Raw genomic sequence first — 9,302 nt, forward strand, 5'->3', positions numbered from 1 at the left:
TTATTGCCAAAGTTCACTGATATTTATAGCTCACAACTCTCTCTCAAAACTAACACGTGGCTAACATGTAAAGCTAACATATACTATCCTGTGGCCACATAATCATTCTTAGTATAACATAGAAAAAAATAATCATAAAATATTAATTAATTCCTAACTGGATTTTAACAAGGACTTAACTAGAACTAAACACTAAACACACGTATTCAAATAGAAAACAATCAGGTCCAAAATCCCACAATACACTAGTGGCGTATACTAATATAAAGATCCATCCACCAATCTTACCATGAAGAACACTGATTGGAAAATTCCCTACAATAACCATGACAAAACATAAAGACCAAAAACCTATACTTCGCCCAAAAAATGAACCCTTCAACCAAAACATTACAAACCATCCAGATTAACAAAACAGTTCACCAATCATGGTGTAACAATCATTACAATTACACTACTAGCGAATATGGGACAAATTAGTGGTTCCTTGGCTTAACCTAGCTAACTATCTGCCCACACAAAACACCAACCAGGACTATGTCGAGCGGAGTGTTACAATTTTGAGTTAGTACTTGTGTTTATATTTGAAACAATGTCCAATATTCATGCGATCTATTAGTTAGAGAATAGTATATAAAATTCAACTGATTGAAAGTAGGGATTGAAGTTAAATGAGAATCCAAAACTAATCGCATAGGATTCCACAAGATAAATTTCGACTAAACTTTTTGAGAAGTTCTAACTAGCTTTTTTGAGTGATTCTTGTGCCTAAATTGTAAAATTTCGAGTTATCTTCGAAACGGTTTTTGAATGACTTGATATAATGGTATGTAGCTTTAGATATGGTTGTGTTCTTAAAGCAGTGCAATTCCCCACAGAAAGTTTGGTATCTATCCTTAGGTTACACAAGGGTAACTTCAACTAGATCTTTGAGACCTTTTGACCATCTTTCAGGCAATTCTTGTTCCCAAATTTTAGATCTTTGAGTCGTCTTCATAATGATTGTTGAACTCATATATCAATATATAGTTGTTTCCATAAAGATGTGTAGTTTCCTGCTAGCAATTTAAGATCAATCCCAAATCAACTTCTCCAACTTGTCAAAGCATATTAAAACACATCCATATACTAGATTATCAATGTTTTATTGTTGTTAACTAATCGAGTTGATTCTATATTTATTAAAATTTTAAAATTATGCAACACATGCCTTCCATGTTTTCCAAAACGTGGTAAAAGCATTATAAAATAATCATAAATATTTATTAAAATTATAAAATATATATCTAGAATAAACTTATACAACTAAATATTTAGATTCTAAATATATATTATAAATATTATAAAAATTATTAAAAAAAAAAACACTTTTACATTAATGCTTAATGTAATGCCTTCTATTTCCTCTCTTTGAACTTTCTTAATCCTTCCATCAATTGTTCACATTCTCACCAAACCATCCACCAGGTGCCTTCTCCAAACCTCCCCAATTTTCTTTTTCCTACAACTGACATGGTGGCAATTTTTTTTTAGTTGTTGTTGATGAACCTCTTTGTATGTTGCGGTTGTCGTAATTCTTTTTTTGTGTGTGTTTCTATTAGGCAACACAAATACTAGTTGTTTTCATGTTTCGTAATTTTATATTTTTTTTATTGTTTTCTTAATATACATTTATAATGAATGTATACAAATGAATGTTCAAATTCAAATAAACTTTTGAATATAGATTTTATATTATTTTAGAATTTGAGATTTTTTAAAAATTTTAAATAAATACTAACATGTTATAATATTATTTACGTAATATACAAGTTACCAACTCCATTAAGTCAACAGTTAAATCAATCAATTAATAAGTTTTATTAACAAAAGGATAAAATTTATTGTTTTTTCATTAACGACTCAATACATGAAATTTTAAAAGAATTCATTGATTTTTTATCTTTTACTAAAAAGAATTTACCCTTAAATCTATTATTTTTAATCTTTCTTATTTTTTAACTATTTATAAATAAATGAAAAAAAAAAAGGTAAACACCGAGCATTATTTGGCTACTACATTAAAAATGTACGTGAAGTCACATCATGTCACGTGAGGTCGGAAGTGGAAGACATGATCCTCATGTTTAAAGTGTCTATGTCACACTCACTTGGCTTAATAACCGATTCTCTCTTTTCCATTACTCTGTTTCCATCCTAACCTTGCATATTTATGGCAAAGACTTGGTAAAAACACGATGCAGTACCGGCGAATACAGGGTGCTCCCATGGGAAGAGTCCTAAATATGAATTTTTTTTATTTTTATAATTTATAAAATTTTAAATGGTCATTTTACCTAAAAATCCCGTTTTTAAACATTAATAATAAAATTAGACCGTTTATTGGGTTATTTATCGGATTAGGCCGTTTTCCCAAAAAATGCTCTGACGTCAGCGCGCTTTAGTGTCCACGTCAGCAAAACGCTCCCCAGGTAAGCATTTTGCCCATGTAACGATAAAAAATTTGACCCTTGGCTTCCAACGGTCCAAAAAAACTATAAAAAAGCCCCCCAAAATCATTTTTTCACACAAATCTCTCACAATTTCTATAATTCTCTCAAAATTCCTTTCCCTTCATTTATTTTTCACACAATTTTCTCATAATTCTCAACATTCTTTCAATATTCCCTTCAAAAATCTATCAAATTTCATTGAAATTTTCTCAAAATTCTATCAAATTTCTATCAAAATTCTATCAAAATTCTTTGTTTAAATTTTTTGAATTTAATTTTTAAAATTAAAAAATTCGATCATGTTAGCAATGGTGGAGAATTAATCCATCTCGATAATAAGATGACAATAGTAAGTGATAATTTTAAATTTTCAATACTATTCGATTTTTTTAATTTATGCAAATTTAATTAAATTTGAAATACTATTTGATATTTTATTCATTTATGCAAGTATTAAAATTTCAATATTGCTTGATTTTTTTCATTTATGATGTTTGCATTAATTAATTTATGCAATTTTAATTAATTTTTATTTTATAATTTTTATAATAATCTATAGATCGGGTGTTGCAATGCTACATCCGTAATATGTTTGGTCATCCATCGCCGTTGATCGAGAATTACTTGCGGGAAGGCGGGATTTTGGCACATGGCCACGATAGGCCAAGGGTACAAGTTGGACCCGAAACTAATCAGTGCGTTGATAGAGAGGTGGAGACCCGAGACTCACACTTTTCATCTTCTATGCGGAGAGTGTATTATCACTTTGGAAGACGTGCATTTTCAATTGGGATTACTGGTGGATGGGTACGCAGTCACCGAGTCTGCATCATCTACTGATTGGGGAGCCGTATGCTACGGGCTTTTGTTTGTTATACTGGATAATATTAACGAAGGTCGAATCGAGATGGGCTAGTTACGAGACACATTCCCGGAGCCAGATAATGATTCGACTGAACTCAAAAGAATACAATATGCTCGGGCATACATTCTTAAAATGATTAGAGGTTATCTGATGTCGAACTTGTCACAAAACCTCGTACATTTGAGATGGCTACTAAAACTCGTAGATTTTAAAGCAGCCGGCGAATTGAGTTGGGGGTCTACCATGTTGGCAACATTGTACAAGGAAATGTACGAGGCGACGCGACCGAACAAAGCCAAAATAGGAGGTTGCCTATCACTACTGCAATCATGGGCATTGTTTCGCTTTCCATTTTTACGTCATCGAGTGGACCACCCATATACATTTCCACTCATAACGAGATAAATTTTATACTAGATTTTACAATTATTACGTAGATTTAAAATATAATTGTATGCTAAAATTTTTTTTAGTTAGGTGAAACCATTCGGCGAGTTATGTCGGAATACCTACCACTCTCAAAGATATAGGGCTTCTATTAGACCAACGATCGAAAGCACAAGTAAGTATTAAATAAAATATATATACATAATAAAATAGTCATTTTGTATTTAGTATTTAGCATTTAGTATTATGTATTATGTATTATGTATATAAGTAATATTTTTATCATGTTCATATAGTTTTAATGGACACCATACGAGGATCCGACAATTCGGGCAGTAATCCCGGATGAATTCCTTCAAAATCCAAACATTTAGCATGTAAAGGTCCCATTGGTGAATTATGCTACCGTGGAGATGCACCAATCAAATAGAGTATTATGGCAATTTGGATTCCAACAACCGATTCCCGAGGCACCCGAGGTGTTTGATGATAAGCATAAAGTCAACTTACGACAACTGCATACGGATTGGCTGAGATTCTGGTCACACTATATCGAAATGTGGGAAAATCGGTATGATTATATACCTACTCCAGAGCCGATCATCGTTCTAGAGTTAGCATCGTACCGAATACATGCCATGGTTTACGATCCATGCAAGTCATATTTATTGTCGGAAGAGGAGACGCGACAACAAATTCGTGCCCAAAGGGAACACGGGGCCCTTTAAATCCAAGAAAAAGGGACGACAACGCAGGCCCATCGACAGCACCTATACAATCACTTGGCCCAACAGTTCAACTGATGACACCCACATCACAGCCTTTTTAGATTATGCTAGGTGCGTATCCTAGCCCTTATATGTTTCCTTTTCCTAGTCCTATGACAGGTTGGAATCCATAGCCTGGTTAATCTACGTTCCCGATTACTCTGAGCCAACCGTCGATCTATAGGCCGCTTTCGTATGAGGATCAAACGAGGCACCATCAGGGAGCTCTTCTTTCTACCAATCCCCATCACCTTACGGGATTCAAACACCTCCACCATGGGTGATGCAAACACCGTCGCAGTCATTATTCTATCAAGATGGGTCACCCTTGCTGGAATGCCAGTGCCCCCAAGGCGCAGCGAAAAAATAGAATTTCAGCATTCCAACCATGGATCCATGTGCGAGGAACGAATCGGGAAAACTAAAATAATGAAAATGGTTTCGAAATTATCGAAACTTCAATATGAGTAAACAGCGATGCCTCGACAATGAGAATTCCGAACCACTATCGAACCAAGTCGTAACTTTTCAGATGGCAACCTTTACATAGTTCACCCAGTTGACAATGAACGGAAGAAGTCCCCAAAACGATTTTAGAGATTTCTTTGTTTTGACGGCTGCTAGACCACTCAAAAAAAAAACTAAGTTTTCTTTTTAGGGTTCTTATCTATATATATAACTCCCTTTTTAAATTTGGTATATTTGTATCGAATATTTTAAAATAAATAAATAAATATAATGATGTTTTAACCGAAAATTATAATTACATTAATTATAATAAAGATTTAGGTAAACTATATTTATTTAAATTTATATACGAACCAACTTTATGTATTAATAGAATTATGTTCTCATTATGTGTACAACATTCTTGTACATATAATATGTTCAATATTTGATTTCCCAATTAAATTAATTCTATAATTAGTTTAATTCATGTGACAACCAAAAACAATACCAACTATGTTTTATTCTAATCATCTCAACCATATGGTGTGACCCTGTAGGCTTTTGTAACGTTAGCAGTAATACTAGAACGATTCTAATGTTACATACAATGAGTGACATCTAGCAATGCATCATTGTTACCTAAGTTACAAAAAGTCATGATTCGACATAATCTTTTGTGATTTATCTTTTATGCATTAATCCTTAAGTCCTTTATCTCTGGAATGAACACAAGTCATGAAATAGTCACACTTGCATAGTCCATCTCATGTTTCTTGATATCTTGAGTAGACTATGATTTACAAATAAGTATGACATCTCATATCAACTTATTTGAGCATGGCCATGCATTTCTAGTCTCACTCAATCATGTGGCCTAAGATATTACTCCCATTATGTAGGAGGGACCTATTCTATATTGATCAACCATATCCCTCTACATAGATTATGGTATATCCAACATCAACCTTTATTGAACAACCAGTTACGGTGTACATTTGACTGTATCAAAATACACAACTCACGATGTTGGGATAATGATGATCTCAAGTCTGAGGATCATATACATATTAATCATATGAGTAATGTTGTGACAATTATATAATAATCCAAGAAACATACTCATAGTGGGTTAGTCTAATATGTTGTTCTCTAACACATATATTCATGCATTGATTTTAACACTCCATATCAATGACAACTCTTATCATCAATCAACTATATGTTAGTCTCAATGCATTATTGTTGTCCTAGTCAATAATAATACTTGACTAAGGATCTTTTAAGAACAATCATTTTATTCTCAGGACATTATTATAAAACAGTTTATTTATACACATAGAAAGAAAAACTGAAATAATAATGGAAACGCCTTATATTAAAACATGATAAATCAAGTATGTTATTACAACCATCTCATGATTGATCTTTGGGCATACTCTTACAATCTCCCACTTGCACTAAGACCAATCACTCATATATCTAATACCAGGTGACTTAGTGTGACGATCATGCTTCTACTGTGCCAGAGGCTTGGTCAGGGGATCAACAATGTTATCATCTGTATGTACTCTGCATATCTCTACATCCCCTCGATCGATAATCTCTTGAATAAGATAGTAGCACCTAAGTATATGTTTGGATCGCTAGTGAGATCTAGGTTCTTTCGCTTGTGTAATGGCTCTATTGTTATCACATCGGAGTTCTATAGCATCTGATATGCTAGGCACAACCCCTAGTTCAGTAATAAACTTTTTGATTCAAACCGCTTCTTTTGTTGCCTCACTGGCTACTGTACTTTACTTTGAACTCTTCCAAATCACAAAACCACCATTAAGGCAAAATACAAAACCTGATTGCGATCGAGAATCGTCCTTATCAGTTTGGAAGCTAGCATTAGTGTAACCTTTTACACTTAACTCTTCCTCACCTTCATATATTAGGAATACATCCTTAGTTCTTCTTAAGTACTTAAGGATATTCATGACTGTGGTCCAATGACCTTCACCGGGATCTACTTGGTACCTACTCGTCATACTTAAGGCATAGGAAACATCTGGATAGGTACATAACATGGCATACATGATAGATCCAATAGCGGAAACATATGGAATTCTCTCTTGTGGAGTTGAAGGACACATTTCCTTCGAGAGTGAAATACCATGTTTCATAAGTAGGAATCCTCTCTTAGATTCATCCATGCTGAACCTTTCAGTACTTTATCTATATATGTACTTTGGCTTAGACCTAGTAGTCATCTTGATCTATCTCTATAGATCTTGACTCCTAAGATGTAAGTGGCTTCGCCCAAGTCCTTCATAGAAAAACAACTTCCTGACCAAGTCTTAATAGACTGCAAGGTAGGTATGTCATTTCCCATGATAAGTAGGTCATCCACATACAGTACTAAGAATGTGATAATGCTCCCACTAACTTTCTTGTAAACACATGGCTCATCTTCATTTTTGATAAAACCAAACTCTTTGATTGCATTGTTAAAATGAAGATTCTAGCTTCGAGATGCTTGCTTTAATCCATAAATGGATCTTTGTAGCTTACATATCTTTCTAGCATCCTTTGGATTGACAAAACCTTCAGGTTGTTTCATCTACACATCCTCTTCAAGTTTCCCGTTAAGAAAAGTTGTTTTGACATCCATCTGCTAAAGTTCACAATCATGAAATGCAGCTATGGAAAGCAAGATCCTAATGGATTTAAACATAGCTACAGGAGAAAAGGTTTCATCATAGTCAACACCATAAATTTGGCGAAACCCTTTAGCGACTAATCGCCCCTTGTATGTTTGTACATTACCATCCAAGTCGGTTTTCTTTTTGAAAACCCATTTGCACCTTATAGGTTTAACCCCTTCAGGTGGGTCAATCAAAGTCCATACTTGATTTTCATACATGGAATCCATCTCAGATCTCATGCCCTCAAGCCATTTCTCAGAGTCTGGGCTCGTCACCACTTCTTGATAAGTCCTAGGCTCATCTTGATCTAAAAGAAGAATGTCACCATGCGTTGTAATGAGAAATCCATATCTCTCAGGTGCATGGCATTCTCTTAAAGATCTGTGTAGTAATTGTGTTTCTACAACAGTTACTTGTTTTCTTGTGAAATTTGCTACTATTCAATCTTTGGTTCAGTGGTATCTTGTGATTCTCGAATTTCTTGAAGTTCAATCTTTCTCCCACTTCCTTTTCTAGAAACAAATTCTCTCTCTAAGAAGACACCAGTCCGAGCAACAAACACTTTGTTCTCAATGCAATTAAAGAAATAATATCCTTTGGTTTCTTTCGGATACCCCACAAAAATACACTTTTCAGATTTGGGTTCAAGCATAGTAGACATCTGACGTTTAATATAAGCTTCGCAACCCTAAATTTTCATAAAAGACATACTGGGACGTTTCTCAGTCCACATCTCATATGGCGTCTTTTGAACTGATTTAGATGGAACACGGTTTAGTGTGAAAGTAGTTGTCTCAAGTGCATGTCCCCAAAAGGAAGTTGATAGAGCATGACTCATCATGGATTGAACCATGTCTAACAGAGTTCGATTTCTTCTCTTAGAAACTCCATTCCATTGAGGAGTACCAGGAGGAGTAAGTTGTGCGACAATCCCACATTTTTTCAAAAGATTATCAAACTCTAGGCTCAAATACTCTCCACCTCGATCAGATCGAAGTGTCTTGATAGTTTTTCCTAATTGATTTTGTACTTCATTTTTGTATTCCTTGAACTTTTCAAGGGCCTCTGACTTACGGCACATGAGATAAATATACCCATATCTACTGAAATCATCAGTGAAAGTAATGAAGTAGTGAAAACTACCTCTAGCCTGTGTATTTATTGGTCCATATATATCAGAATGTATTAAGCCCAATAAATCACTTGCTCGTTCACTTTTACCAGTAAAAGGAGATTTAGTCATTTTTCCCAATAAGCAAGATTCACATACTTCAAATTATTCAAAAATAAATGAATCCAAGAGACATCTTTATGGAGTTTGGATATGCGTTTCTCACTTATGTGGCCCAAACTACAATGCCAAAGATAAGTTTGATTTGAGTCATTTATTTTAGATCTTTTAGTATTTATGTTGTAAATGGGATTCATTTGGTCTAAAATATAGAGGCCATTTATCAATTGTGCTGAACCATAGAAAATATTATTGAGATAAAAGGAACAACAATTATTCTTAATAATTATCTCAAAACCAATTTTGTCTAAACAAGAAATTGAAATAATGTTTTTAGTCAAACTAGGCACAAAATAACAATCCTCTAAACATAAATCAAATCCACTAGGCAAAGATAAAATATATGTTCCCACAGCTAAT

Source organism: Gossypium arboreum, chromosome 11 (genome assembly GCF_025698485.1).
Source record: "Gossypium arboreum isolate Shixiya-1 chromosome 11, ASM2569848v2, whole genome shotgun sequence".
Classification (NCBI taxonomy): domain Eukaryota; kingdom Viridiplantae; phylum Streptophyta; class Magnoliopsida; order Malvales; family Malvaceae; genus Gossypium; species Gossypium arboreum.